This window comes from Setaria italica, chromosome III (assembly GCF_000263155.2).
Source record: "Setaria italica strain Yugu1 chromosome III, Setaria_italica_v2.0, whole genome shotgun sequence".
NCBI lineage: Eukaryota > Viridiplantae > Streptophyta > Magnoliopsida > Poales > Poaceae > Setaria > Setaria italica.
The window spans coordinates 44133362-44147661 of NC_028452.1; the positions used below are offsets into that span (position 1 = coordinate 44133362).

General features: G+C 42.6%; 1 pseudogene; it reads right to left on the reverse strand.

The window, feature by feature from the left end:
• Positions 1–317: 317 nt before the first annotated feature.
• On the reverse strand, positions 318–920 carry LOC101773779 (annotated as a pseudogene).
• Between the last annotated feature and the right edge of the window lie 13380 nt (positions 921–14300).

The following is a 14300-nucleotide window of genomic DNA, read 5'->3' on the forward strand; positions in this document are numbered from 1 at the left end:
CTGTCATGCACGTGCGTGGAGCTTCTACACCTGCTAGCTTGCTTCTTTCCTCTTCTATTGGTCACAAAGCCATCCGTAAAAGAACGTGCAGATTCATCGGCTGGTCAATTATCCAGGATAGCTCATTAGCACTGATAACCGCACCATCGGCAGAAGTGAATCGGACATCAGCCTTGACGTAATCTGTCGACGTGTTGATAGACGGCCGGAGCAATCGCAACATCGGCCTTCTTTGTGCTCGATAAAAATAACTCTTGGCCGTCGTCGTCTTCGTCCCCCGGCACGTCCGCGGGCGTCTCGCCCCATTCGGCACCCACTCAGCAAGATGTCGCCGTCGGGCTCGGCGCGCTGTCGTGGTGACGGAACTTGGCGCTGGCGTCGGCGAGGAGGTGGCAGGCGACATGGTGGGACGCATCCACGCCCGAGGCACCAGCGAGGTGGTCGACGACGGCGGCGAACAACAGGAAGCGGGCGCGGGCGGAAGCGGTCGACGGCGAGGTCGTCGGCGGAGAGCCCGATCTGCTCCTTCTTCTGGTTGATGAATCCACCGCTGTGGCACGAGTCGGACACCATAGTGAAGGTCGCACCCTGCGGCACACGGTCCACGAGCTGCCGGAAATCCACGTCAGTGATGAGGTTGAAGTCGCAGGGCACGATGGCCTCGTCCGGGCGCTGTAGTGGAAGAAGAGCATGTCCCCGGGCACCACGCGGGACACCTCGGCCAACGCGCGCCTAATGTTGGCGCCGGTGGGGACCACGGCGGACGACGGCGAGGAGCCACGGTCGCAATCATCATCGTTGGTGAAAACGGTGGTGTCGCTGGGCGTGAAGTCGAAGCGAGCGACGAAGGTGTCGCGCATGGCGAGGACGTTGTTGATGCAGCCCCGCAGCTCGTGCGGCGTGTCGGCGTAGCGGTGGCAACGGCAGCGACACGACCGTGTGGAGTTGCGACCTCATTGCCTTCCCCCTCGCTCGCTCGGCGCGCGCTGTCTTGGGCATATCGGCTCTTGGTTATGACGAGGCCGTGGCCGGCCAGATGATAGAAGGCCACTCAATTCTGAAAGATTGGCAATAATGTGTCAGCAGCTCAGCCCCTGCTTCCTCATTGGTTACAAGGTTATTCATCGCCCACTGTAGTGTCGATAACTAAAGAAGGTAATGCAGGCGCGTAGCATCGGCTCCAATAATAACCACACATGCTCAAACTCTGCCTCAAGAGGAACCAACCAACGATAACCTCTATCCCTCAGGAAAATCTAGACTCAGCCAATCCACACCACGACTTCGTTGGCTTCCGATTTTCACATATTTTATTCTAAAGACGACACCATGGGTATCGGCTGTTTTGAAGTTGATAGCATGCATCGGCTCTATCACGCATCGCTGATTAGAATAAACTCTCTGATCCGATCATTGGGTCAGCTTGACTTCTTTGATCAAATATCTTGTGGAAATAATCTTTCCAGACAGAAGAATTCGACATCTTCAAATTTTCAAACCAATAAATCGGCTGTAGCTATGCTAGCCGATCCGTCGGCTGGAACGACTTTAATTTCATCATCTTACCGTTGAATTAAACAATCGTTAATCCAAACATAGCTTCTGAAAAATCCTCAACAAGATGCTCTTGATCTTCAATTAAATCTGTTACGGCCATTGGAATCATGTTGCTTGGAGCTTATTCTTAATCGCCATTGGAAATATCAATCGGGTTCCACTGGGCGTGCCAAGAACGTGTTGACGCAAAATCTAGACTTCAGGCTTCAATGTTGAGCAACACGGAAAACCTGAGAGATATGCTTAACTTCAGTGTAGGCTCCAAATCGGCTCCCGTAGGTGCGCGGCGTGCCAGTCAATTTGACCTGCAATTCATAAGGGAAACGTAAAATTCATGAACCGATGGGCGGCCAAGCCTTCGAACTCATAGGTATGTGTTCTTTGAATAAACACCATGACAGGATAGATTATTCAATGTAATCATACAGTGTAAATAAATAAAATATTAATGGCATGTGCCATCGGCTATATGAGCCGACGGGCTAGAATAAAAGAATTATAAAACGACAGCCATAGAAGGAAGCTCTTATTAACCACGCGCTTATCAGATAAGCTAACAGATCTAGCCAATATCTTAATAAGTGTTTAGAACTCAGACAAGGTAACACAAATGAGAGGGCAATGGCATCAATCAACTAACTTGAAAGATTAGAACATAGCAACAAGGATCAGCCGATACTGACTATACACAAGCCAGATAGATTAACAGATCTTAATTAATACCTTGATAAGTGTATTGAACTTAGACAAGGCAACACGAATGAGAGGGCATTAACCTCAATCTGTCAATATAAAAGACTAGAACACAATCACCGCTGACCTCTTGCCTACCTCTTGCAAACCTGGTTAAGATAAAAAAAATCTAATCAATGTCGTGACCGTGTTATTGAACTTAGACAACGTAACACAGTGAGAGGGCATTAACTTCGACCCGTTAATCTTAACAGACAGGCTCGTGGCAGCAAGGCCTCGCACGCGCCCCTATCGACTCGATGACATCATCACGCTCCTGAGAGAAACGGATAAGACCTGTCCGAAGGATCGGCTCCTAACAGTAGTGTGCTGATGTCAAGGGCCCAACGGTTAGCAATATGAGAGGCATGGGTAAAGATCTATCGGACTTAGCATATGTAAAGCAATAAAAGCATGCTAGATCTACCGGCCGATATGATCTGATAACTATGAATGTTTAAACAAGGCGAGGGAGCCGATGAAGACCACCTAACTAGATCTAAAACGTTCGATAACTTGAGCAACGTCGAAGACAAGTAGAATATTGGACAAAGCCTAGAAAGTTCTACTTGCAATCTAAGAATACTCGATAACTAGCCACACAACAATATCAAAATATAAGACTTAACTTAGAAAGTTCTGATAGAGGTCGTAATGACCGGCTGACAGTACTTACAAGCTCGCCTGAGATCGAAGCCGATGCAGCCCTACGCGCTAGAAGGAATTCGTTGAAAAGCTATATTACTCCTACTCCTAAGGGTTTGGCGGCGTGACGCTAAAAGATTGTATTGATTGATCGAGAGATATCCCTTTAGAATAGCCAGGGGTACACATTTATATCCTGGACTAATGACTCCTAATCAGCTAGGATAATGACTCGTATAAGACTTCCCTAACAGTAAAAGGAAATATTAAGATACATGGATTCTAATTTTCCTTGTGTAGAATCCTTGCTAATAAAGCTTTTCCTCCGGCCCTTCGCATGCACGTACTACCCTTTCCTTCTTAATTAATCAATCCGGCCACCATCCTTTCTTTAATTATGTTGCATCCAGTCTAACATCAATTTCCAATGTATGTACCCATGCAAATAATCCTCATGACCCATGCAGCACCTATCTCCATGTATACCCATGCAACTCTGAATGTCATACTTGCAGGCCTCCGTACATCATACAAACAAAATCGTCAGCTTGGATCCTCTCATTGCGTGTGACTCCCGCAGATGTATGCCAATGGCCGATTATCTTCCCTTACTTCGGATTACCTGATTTTGCTGGCCAAAATCCAGTATCACCTTGGAGGTAGTTTGTGCACTTGAATTGTTTTGCAGGCATGGTGAAGCGCTTTCATGAAAAGAGAAGAAATTGAAGGATAATAAAGGTAATAAAAGTGAAGAAGTATAAAGATAACCACCGGACGCTAAGAACAAGGATTTCAACAATCACAAAAGGTTTCATCTTCTTCTTCTATGCCTAGCACAATTCTAAGAATGGGGGAGGACTTGGCAGACAAAGAATACAAGGATCACAGTCGCAAGAAGATGCTTATTTTTCTTCTTCCATGCTAAACACAATGCTTAAACATGGGGAAGCTGTGCTACACTTCATTACAAGCATCTAAAGGACGATAAATTCTTCCTCAACCATCTCCCATCTCTTTCTAAATGCCTGTCTATATAAGCCTTCAACCATAGACTCAATGCAACCTTTGTATATCTCTCGATAATAATATGGCTATTAGGAGTACAACCTAGTTTTTATTTTGTTTAAATCATGATCACCATCACCTCGTGCTAACCACAATGTTATTAATTTTGGTATAATCTTGCTTATGGAAAAATGATGAAGGTTGCTGCTTTGTTTTATCTACACAATGTTATATATGATTTGACTAATTGCTCTCTATTTAATGAACATAAATTGATTAAATATGGGCTGTTTTAATTGTGGAGGTTAAATGACTAAATTCTAGACCCACAAACTCTATGTTGATCTTTGATTTAAGTTTTCTGATGACTTGATAACTTGATTTGTTTTTATTTTAAAATTAATTCATATGCTATCTACATTTGTGAATCTCTTGCAAAGTTCAACCTACTAGAGCCTATATACATACATGATCTTTCATGATGAAACCTTTAGATTGCAAACTTATATTTTGATGAGTTGGATTAAGATTGATTTCTGTGGTTTGAGACTTAGAAGCTGGCCATCTCCTTTGTCTAAACCTTTTTCTTGCTAGTCTTTTTATCCATGTATTGTGAATTTCTACACTGAAAATTTCACAAACATTGCTGGACATCCAACCTAAACCTAAATATATCATTTTTGTGACTATCTCCTTGACCACAACCTATTATTGAGTATGGAAAAATATTTTGACAAAGATTCAGAAGATTAATAAATGCTTTTTCAAGAAAATTAAGACCTGGAGGCGTCCACCAGTACGGAGAATAAAAAATGAAGAAAATAGAGGCCAGAAGGAGCTAGGCTGATCAGCCTGGACACCCTCAGGCTAATCGGCATGAGGTGGTTCCCCCTCTGTTCCCTCTGAATTTTGGCATGGATGATCCTTTAGAGGAATAAAATAATTTGATGAAGATTGAAGATTTTGATACTTACATCAGCAGGTTATCTTTCTTCCTTTTCATGCTCAAGGGCGAGCATTGTCTAAGCATAGGAAAGGAGTCATCGCATTATCTCTTACTACTGCTGAGTAAAATACTATGTTGCAAGAAGTTCTGAGGAGAAAAGAAAAAAATGAGGAAAAAGGAAGAAAGAAGAAAGAAAAGAAAAAAGAATGAAAAGGAAAAAAATAAAGAAGAAAAGAATAAAATGCTCCTCAGTTCTTTGAGCCTCGTAAAAGTTCCCCGTGCTCTCAAGATTAAGGATTGATCCATACTCAATTTCCAACCATGTGCAATCTGATAAAGAGGATTTCATTTGTGCCTCGGGATCATTCATTTGCCACTTGCACATGTCCATTTATCTAAATGTTTTCCAACATTTATTTTCCACGGTCGTTATGACAAGTCTCAGTAATCCCAATAGATCTCTCTTAGTTTGACAATATTTCAGATATAATATTTTGCTTGGATTGTTTTTACCTACCAAGCTCCACATAAGCCTTCCACTTTCATATATGAGTAGAATAGGTTGAAAATAATCTAGTATAGGCTTGAGTAACTTGATGAGATGAGTGTTTCCATGAGCTTTTGCAAGAGAATCTCACTTGTGTTGGATTTGCATCTTTTTAAAAAACTCTTCACGATGAAACAAGGTAAAGGTCCGAAGATCACCTAAGTTTAAGAGCATTGTATTTATTTTATTATGGTATATTCTTTATTGCTAGTCTATCTTCCATGATGAAAAAGTAGCAGGTCACAACTTGAACTTGAAATGCTAAATACTTGAGAGAGCAATGTGTCTTGTTATGTATAACTGAGTGCAGGGATGACATCGAAGGGCAATACTGATTGCTTGATCAAGCAAGTATCCTGGACTTGCTCGAAGAAGAGTAAGGTTTAAGCATAGGGGAATTGTTGATGCTCATTACTGACACACTTTTAGTACCATTTAAGTAGCGTTTTCATACATATTCTTATACTAACATGTCACTTGGTACCTGAAATAACCCTGTTTTCCCATATGCATTGTATTTTGGAGGATATTCTGTTTTTGCAGGAAATTGGACCTAAAAGTATATTTTTGAATAAAGCCCTGAACAAGATATGAACTCAAAGACGAAGGCCAGTGGGCTCAGAAAGAGCCCAGGCCGATCGGCCTGGTGAATCCCAAGCCGATCGGCCAGGGGTTTTCTTACCCCTTCCGACGCTCATTTTTGGCAAGCACTCCTTCAATATTTCTTAAGGGCTAAGATTGTGAAGATATGGCAAGTATCACTTCGGGATCAAAGAGGAATCGAAAAAGACCAAGCGAAGATTTGGAAAGTTATCAAAGATCAATCTCATCCCGAAGCTATTGACCTGCCAGGCCCACATGCATACAAAAATAAGCTTCCAAAACATCAGAGAAGACTTGGCGATGAAGTTGGGCGTGAGAGGATAAAAGGAAGGGCCAGGTCGATCAGCCTGAGGCTTTCCTTACTTCCCTCGCCTTCCAATTTTTGCCACGCGCTCTCTAGACTATAAATACCCTGAAAATTCATTGAGCCCGAAAATCAATCCACCAGAACTCGATGAATAGAGTGACACACACCAGAGGGAGCTGAGGGCCGCTGCAAGTCTAGGAGATGGCTTAGGCTAGACCCTAGCCGCCATGGTCGTCCCTACATGGTGAAGCTATGGTGGAATTCTGGAGCCGAGCCTTGTGATCATTAAGGCTTATGTACACATGATGGTGATATCAATCTAAACTTGTGCTTACTTTGATCTACTATGATGCATGCTTATTCTCATATGTCTAGCTAGCATATGTTCTTAGTAGGAATAGATGTAATCGTGGTGATTAGTCTATATCTGCGGATACATCTTAGTAGTGCGTAGGAAGTCGGTGTGATTACCCTTGCATGGTGACAGCATGCGAGTAGAGAAAAGGCCGAACGATTGCGTAATGTGGAGTAGGATCGATGGCGAGTATTGTGGGAGTCGTTGGGGTAAAGCTTTGGGAAATCGGAGGCATCAACACACACCTCACAGTGGCGACCACAAGAAAGTAGGCCACTTGCGAGCCATCTTTCTGAGAGATGACTCTTTATCAAGGTACGAGATACATTAGTTATCGCTTTGGTTGGAGCTACAACTAGAAGACGATAGACCCTTATTACCCTTGGTAGTGTTATCTTATTTATATCTGTGGATGTGATCAATCTTTATTCTATCATTCATATCTATTAAGGTTACCCTTCTTATGCAATCTATGCTTCATGTTAGGATTAGATCTATTAGATTAGATGGAAAACCCTAGTCAGTTCACTGCCGATCCACGAATTGATAAACCTTGGATGGAATACTCTAAGGGAAAAGCTACGATGATCCGTGCACTTGCAGTTCACAAATTGGCACGCTAGCTGCCATCAACGGAGAGGAACTTAAGGAACATGAAATTCATTCTATATTGCTTTGAAGCTATGTCAGGCATGAACATCAATTTTGACAAGAGCGAGGTCTTTGTTATTGGAGCTGAGGTAGAGGAACAGCAGAGAGTTGCAGAGGTGTTTGGCTATAAGGTGGGGGTTTTGCCAATGATCTACCTAGAGGTTCTAGTGAGCAATCTTAACATAACTAAGTTGCAGAGCTATACAGTGGATAAAGCAAATAGAAGATTGGGTACTTGGAAATGCGACACCATGTCCTCGGGAGGAAGGTCAATTTTAATAAACTCATGCCTATCCAATACACCTATGTATATTATGGGTGTGTATATGCTATACGAAGGCAACTACCAGGCTCTTGATACGATCAGATCTAGGTTCTACTGGCAAGGGACAAACAAAAAGAGAAAATATCGCATGGTGAAATGGGAAGCGCTCGCAAGACCTAAAGAGCTTGGAGGGCTCAGCTTTATGCATGTTAGAGTTATGAACACCTGTTTGTTGGGGAAGTGGATAGACAGATTGGAAAGGGGAGGCGAAAGCATTTGCATTGAGTTGCTAAGAAGGAAATATTTAGGAGATAAGAGTATTTTCCAAATAAAGAATGTTTCTGGGTCACAATTCTGGAGAGGTATACTCAAGGTAAGGAAATGGTTCCAGCGAGGTAGAGTGATGGAGGTGGGAAGTGGATTTCAAACTAGGTTTTGGGAAGACACAAGGCTGGGAGGCTGTGCTCTGAAGATTGAGTTTGACCAGCTATTTAGATATTGTAGTAACCCTAACATCTCAGTACAGGAGCTGCTTGGAGGAGGTTTTCACCTATCATTTAGAAGATCCCTGACACCAGGGGAGTTGCAGGACTGGCATAGACTAAGGGAGAGGGTTAGTTAGGTGCTACTGACAGAGGGTAGAGACGAGATGAGATGGATGCTGGAGAAGAAAGGGAAATACACCACAAGATCACTATACAGAATCATCTTTCTCTGGATGGCTTTCCATGACAGGATCCAGTCGGCGGTGCAGTTGAAAAAGAGGAGATGGGCTAGCCTTGCTCAATGCAAGCTATGTGAAGAGTTAGAAACGACAGACCATATCTTGTTCCAGTGCCCTGTTGCGAGGTTTATGTGGGCCTTTATTAGAGAAAGCCTTGGTTGGAGCTCGGTGCCATTTTCTTGCTAGAATTTAGTAGAGGTAGTGCTAAGAAACAATAATGGTAAACTATGTGCCAAAAAACTCTTTGTTTCTGCAGGAGTGATGTGGACTTTGTGGAAGGCAAGAAACGACATGGTGTTTGAAGACAAGTTGATGGCGGCCTCAGAGATGATGGTGTACAAGCTACTAGCGCTCCTCACACATTGGAAGCCGCTGCTGAAGCAAAAGGAGATGGGGGAGGTGGAGGCAATGAGCAGTAAACTTGTGCAGGAATGCCGCAGGTTGTCTCCGTGAACCTACCCGAGAGATAGCTGCTTTTGTGTAGAATGGTGGTGCTCCTTTTCTCTGAAGATGTAGTCTTGAGGAGCTCTTTAGATTGAGAGAAACTACTTAATGTCTGGTGTGAGTTGGCCTCAAATAGGTGTTAACCCTTGTTATTGACATACTTTTAGTGTTTTTAAGCATACTCTTATACTAACCCGCCACTTGGCACCTAAAATACCCCCATATTAGCATATGTGTTATGTTTTGGACCATATTGTAAGATTATAGGAAATATGACATAAACGAAGAGTTTTTCTACAAGTTGGATTTGGGCCCGGACTTTGGGATATTGAAAGGCCCAAATACAAACATTGAACTGCAGGCCCGTAGGAAGAGCTAAATCTTGCACGGGCCATATCTTCCTCATCCAAACTATGATTGGGGTGAATTTATAGGGAAAATTGCATGGCTCGACAAGATCTACAACTTTTGTATGAAGTGCTCAGACATTAGAGGCCAAAATAGGGCAGGCTGATCGGCCTATGAGGGTCCAGGCCGATCGGCCTGACCCATTTTCGGCTTTATTCGTCGCCCCCTTTCACCAAGAGGAAGCCCACGAGGTTCCTAGGGTTATTTTCCAAATACTTGGCCTTGAAGGTACCCCAACCGATGCCGCCAACTATAAATACCCAAGACATTCAACAAAGAGGGGGATCCTGACGAGTTTAGACCTAATTGTCGCCACCACAAGAGAAGAAATAGGGATTTAGAGGAGTTTCGTCATTGAAGTGGACCTCTAGAGGAGGGAGGAAACCCCTAGGCCGATCGGCCTAGGGTGCCCCAGGCCAATCGGCCTGAGGCCCTTGTGTCTCCCCTCGTCTTCGTCTTGGGTCAAGGTGTTCTCCATGTGCTCTATACCCCCTTTATCCATCAACATGTGTAACATCATGGGGTAAAGCCTTTGCCCATCCCTAGGGTAGTTATGGTCCTTGATATGTAACTACTACATGTTCTTTATGCCCATTAATGCATCATGGTCTATGTCATTGCAATGCTTCGTTTACATATGTGAGCTCTTGTTCTATATAACATATGTTCTTAGTAGAGTTTCTAATAATCGTGGTGATTAGCTTAACTCTGTGGATGCTTCGATATAGTGTGTGCGAGCAACGCGTTGAGTATCCCTGCGTAGTGACAGTATGTGGGAGGGAAAAGGTCGAGTGAGTACGTAACCGTTGTGATAGCTAGTAAGGGTAGCACCCATCTGTGTAGTAGATGCATATTCTTGTGAACCTAGATCCTAGGGAGGGAACGCTTATATCTATCTTTATCTCCTATCTTTTGTTACCTTTGCTATATTGTCTCAATCTCTGTTATTAGTTTAGTTTGTCTCTCTACAAAATACATACACTCAGTTTTGTTAGCAAGATTGGTATAAAGTGAGAGACAGCAATTCATTTGTTCCACAGATTGATAAACCTTGGGGGAATACTCTAAGGGAAAAGCAACAACTGATCCGTGCGCTTGCGGTTCACGAATTGGCGTGCAAACTGCTATCAACAATAGGCGTTTTGTTTCCCTTGCACTATGCGTCTTTTGGACCCCGTTGTAATGTGGCTGGTAACTCGGCTCCCGATGGAATGTAAAACGCTAATTAAGCTTTCAATAAAGCTGGGTGTGATGCCTTTGGTCGGAAAAATGACCTAGCTAGATCTTAAGACCTCCCTTTTATAAATGGATGTGGTTAATTACTGCAAATGGTAGCTAAATGTCATCTAAGTGAATTAATAGAGCTGCTGATATTGTTTAGTAGCACTAGCTGAGACCAACGGTGCATGCATTCATTGCTGCAAAATAGTACCTTCGCAAAAAAAAATAGAAAAATATGGTTTCCCTCTCTCTTTTAGGGCTTCTATGTGGCTCGTGGAAGCCAGTTAAGGCTTCCACTTTAAAGCCTGTTAGATCCAAACTAGAAGATTAATTCAACGTTTTAGCATATCAGATTCAACATTTTTTAAAAATTATATTGTTGACGCAAAATCTTGGTGGTGGTGGATCCTACATCAGCACATGAGGACCTGGGAGATCTGCTTAACTCCAGTGCAGAATCCAAATCGGCGCGCGTGGTATGCGCGGGCGTGCCAGTCAGTTTGACCATTCAACTGACAAGGAAATGATAGTCATTGTGAAGTCCGAGGCAACCGGCCAATTAGGTCGATATAATCCTGGCACAGTAGCGATAATGGTGCAACAAAATAAATCATGACAAATATATCGGCTGTGAAGCCGATTCCAGTACCTTGATGAATGTGAGTGATTCATCGGTCATCCAGCCGATTTAATATAATTTATAATAACTATCAACCAGACGGCCGATAGAAAACAGGATGCTGTTGAGTTGTTGCCCCGCCATAGCTAGAGCCACAAGCCGATGAGATCTAAACTAACATCACCACCAATATCTCTAGGTGAAACCACAGCGATGCGGCCGGTAGTTGCAGTCTAGAAATATTTAGCAGGACGTTAATCTGAACCCCGCTAGCCGATGGATCCAATCACAACGGAACTTACTCCCAACAACACTTGAAGGATGGCCAAGATCAAGATGCAACAGGCTATTAAAAATAGATCTATCGTCTATTCCGACAGAATTAATAACAATTAATATGTCGTAAACGGCAAGACGATAGAACAGATAAATATCAGCCGATGCAAGCTTAATCAAGGCGGGATAACTGGTGAATACCGTAGATCGAGACAGAAGCGGTGCGCCGTAAGTCAAAGATCCAAGATACTCGATAACTGGTAGATGAAACTAGACAAAACCACAGCGATGCGCCCGGTGGTTAAAGCCTAGAACACCCGGTGACGGAACTTGCAGCTCGTCGGAGATCGAGGTCGATGCAACCCAGCTTGCTAGAAGGAACTCGTCGAGGAGCTACATTATTCCTACTTCTAATGCAATGGCGTGAAGTCGAAAAGGTAAATAAAAGATAAATGTGTTGTATATTGATCGTGTGATAAAAATTACAATGGTCAGGACCCTTTATATTTATAGGGCGGATGGCATTTGACGCACCACGTACAAGGCAAGCCATGTACACAATCTTTTCTAATCAAAACTCTATCTCTAACTAATCCAACTCTATCTCTAATCAAGCTTATCCTAACCAACTCTATCTCCAGAATATTTTATTCAATTCTTGCCGCGTGCATTGATTTTCTTTTCTTGATTTTTCTTTCTTCAGCCTTATTTAGGAGATTTCATTATTTTTTTGCATCATCGGCCGATACCTTCCTTTCAGAGCACATTTCTAAATTTTGGTGTTAACATAGGCCCCCCAGTTTCGAAGTATGAAGGCTTCATATTCCGAAACTAATTATAGAAGTCCGATGATTTGGTGTCAACACAGGCCCCGCAGTTTTGGAGTATGAAGGCTTCATGTTCCGAAACTGATCATAGAAGTCCGATGATTCGATATCTTTAGAGCCAATGACGTCTGGTTGCAATATTCAAAGCACCATCGACTCCTCTTGAAATATAAAGAACTCCATGACTCCTCTTGAAATATAAAGAACTCCATCAGCTTGATGTCTTGATCCCACTCTGAGCCGATGAATCTGTTGGCAATGGAAACAAAAGATCAAGTATGTTGACACCAAAACTTGGTGCAGTAACCAGCAAGTTTTTGTTGTCAACACATATCAATATTTGTAAATACTTAATTCAACATTTTATAAAAGATAGATGAACATTTTGAAGAAAAATACCACATTCAACATATTTTTGAACACATATTTCAACATCTTCAAAGAACATATTTAATATTTTTCTAAACCTATGTCAATATTTTTTAAAAAAATACCCACTGTTTCCTCTTCTTCGGTGTCGGTAGGGGCAGTAGCTGGGGAGGGGCTGGCAGGCGTGGCAGTCACGACGGCGGGGCTGGCGGGTGCGGCATGTAGAAGGTGAGGAGGAGGCTGGGGTTGAGGGGTCATGAGATGCATCCAACAAACTATATTGTGTGCACGAATATGAAACAACAGAAGAAACTACGTTTCTCGCTTTTTTAGGCTAGAAATCCCGTCTCTAGAAAGGAAGACAAGCTCAGCGGCCCAACAGGCCCACACAAATAAGACACCCGTTCTCTGGCTTATTCTCCGGTCCGGTGGGCTTAAAGCCTAGAAAAACATCATGGTCCTCCTTGCGGAATGCCACCCACTAATTCACTTGGACTGGATTGTATTCTAAATGTTTTTACAGCCCACAGCAGGGCCCAGACTAAATTTTGTGATATCTTTTTCCTACAATCAAAATTGTTGAGTATTGGTTATGTTTCAAAGAAAAAAGAATATTGGGTTTTGATGCAAAATTTCAGAAAATAATCGTTTGTTACTTGAGTTAGTGTCTTTCATTTAAGGAGTATAGTTCACCAAAAGAAAAAAGGTTAAATTTAAAAATTATGATGACACTGAAGCTTTACAAGGTAAAGTTTTCAGAGCATGACAGCGTGCATTGATCTAGAACGAAATATGTTTTGGCTGGACCCAGTAGTTCTCTAATAGCAAAAAAAATAAATCGTGCGCTGCTGCAATTGTCAGCAACATGTAACATTTATCTAATGCTGATGTGATATTTACATAATGCTGTACGTGTTAAGTTGTGACATGAACAGTGTACATTACCTACCACCTGTCATTGATGATTGGTACCGCTATCAGATGATGAACCGGTGTTGTTGGTTAAACCAAAACATGGTACTTCCCTATTATAAACAACCTTGAAGATCTATCATAGATAAGCAGTGTGGGTCCAAACTTAGAAATGTGTCTCTGCCACAGGTACATCAAGATGATGTGGCAACAGAAAAGTTGAACTTGTGGGTGACTGGTGTCCAGATGTGAGTGATAATCAAATACTTTACCTGCGGAGAAATTTCTTAGTTTGTCGAAGAAAAGAGAAAATTCGTACGAGGCACCACGACCTACCGAACCATGTGGATGGATATTTTTTACTCAAAACACTAATTGTCAAAGTTTTCAGTGACGTGTATCGAATTAGGCCATGAATAATTTTTCATACATGTGACTCTTAAAGTTGGAGATATAAAATATATAAATCAGAATGATAATGTTCCAACTCAAAATTCTCCGTTTTCACTTCGTGTAAAGATCTCATGGAGGAATAGCCAAAAGTCCAAAACACTGGGAGATCGAGCAAGAAATAAAATATATAGAGGACCATTATATTATTCAAACGTAGCCCAGGGACCTTGGTTTAACTTTACCCAGACAAGCCAGCATGGCAAGCAAACCCATTAAGAATTTAAGATTGAGAATTGAACAACTGTCCTAGCAAGTGCTAACGGCAGGTGGCACTGCAAAAGAAAGTGTAAAGGAAAAGTTTGGACGGCGCAAAACGGCAGGAACACGTTGGACTGACGTGGTTTCCGGCCAGCTCCCGTGCTCATCAGTCTTATTTTCTTTCACCCTGGAGGAAGGCAGCTAGCTCGTCACATTTGCAGCGTGGTTCTGTTTTC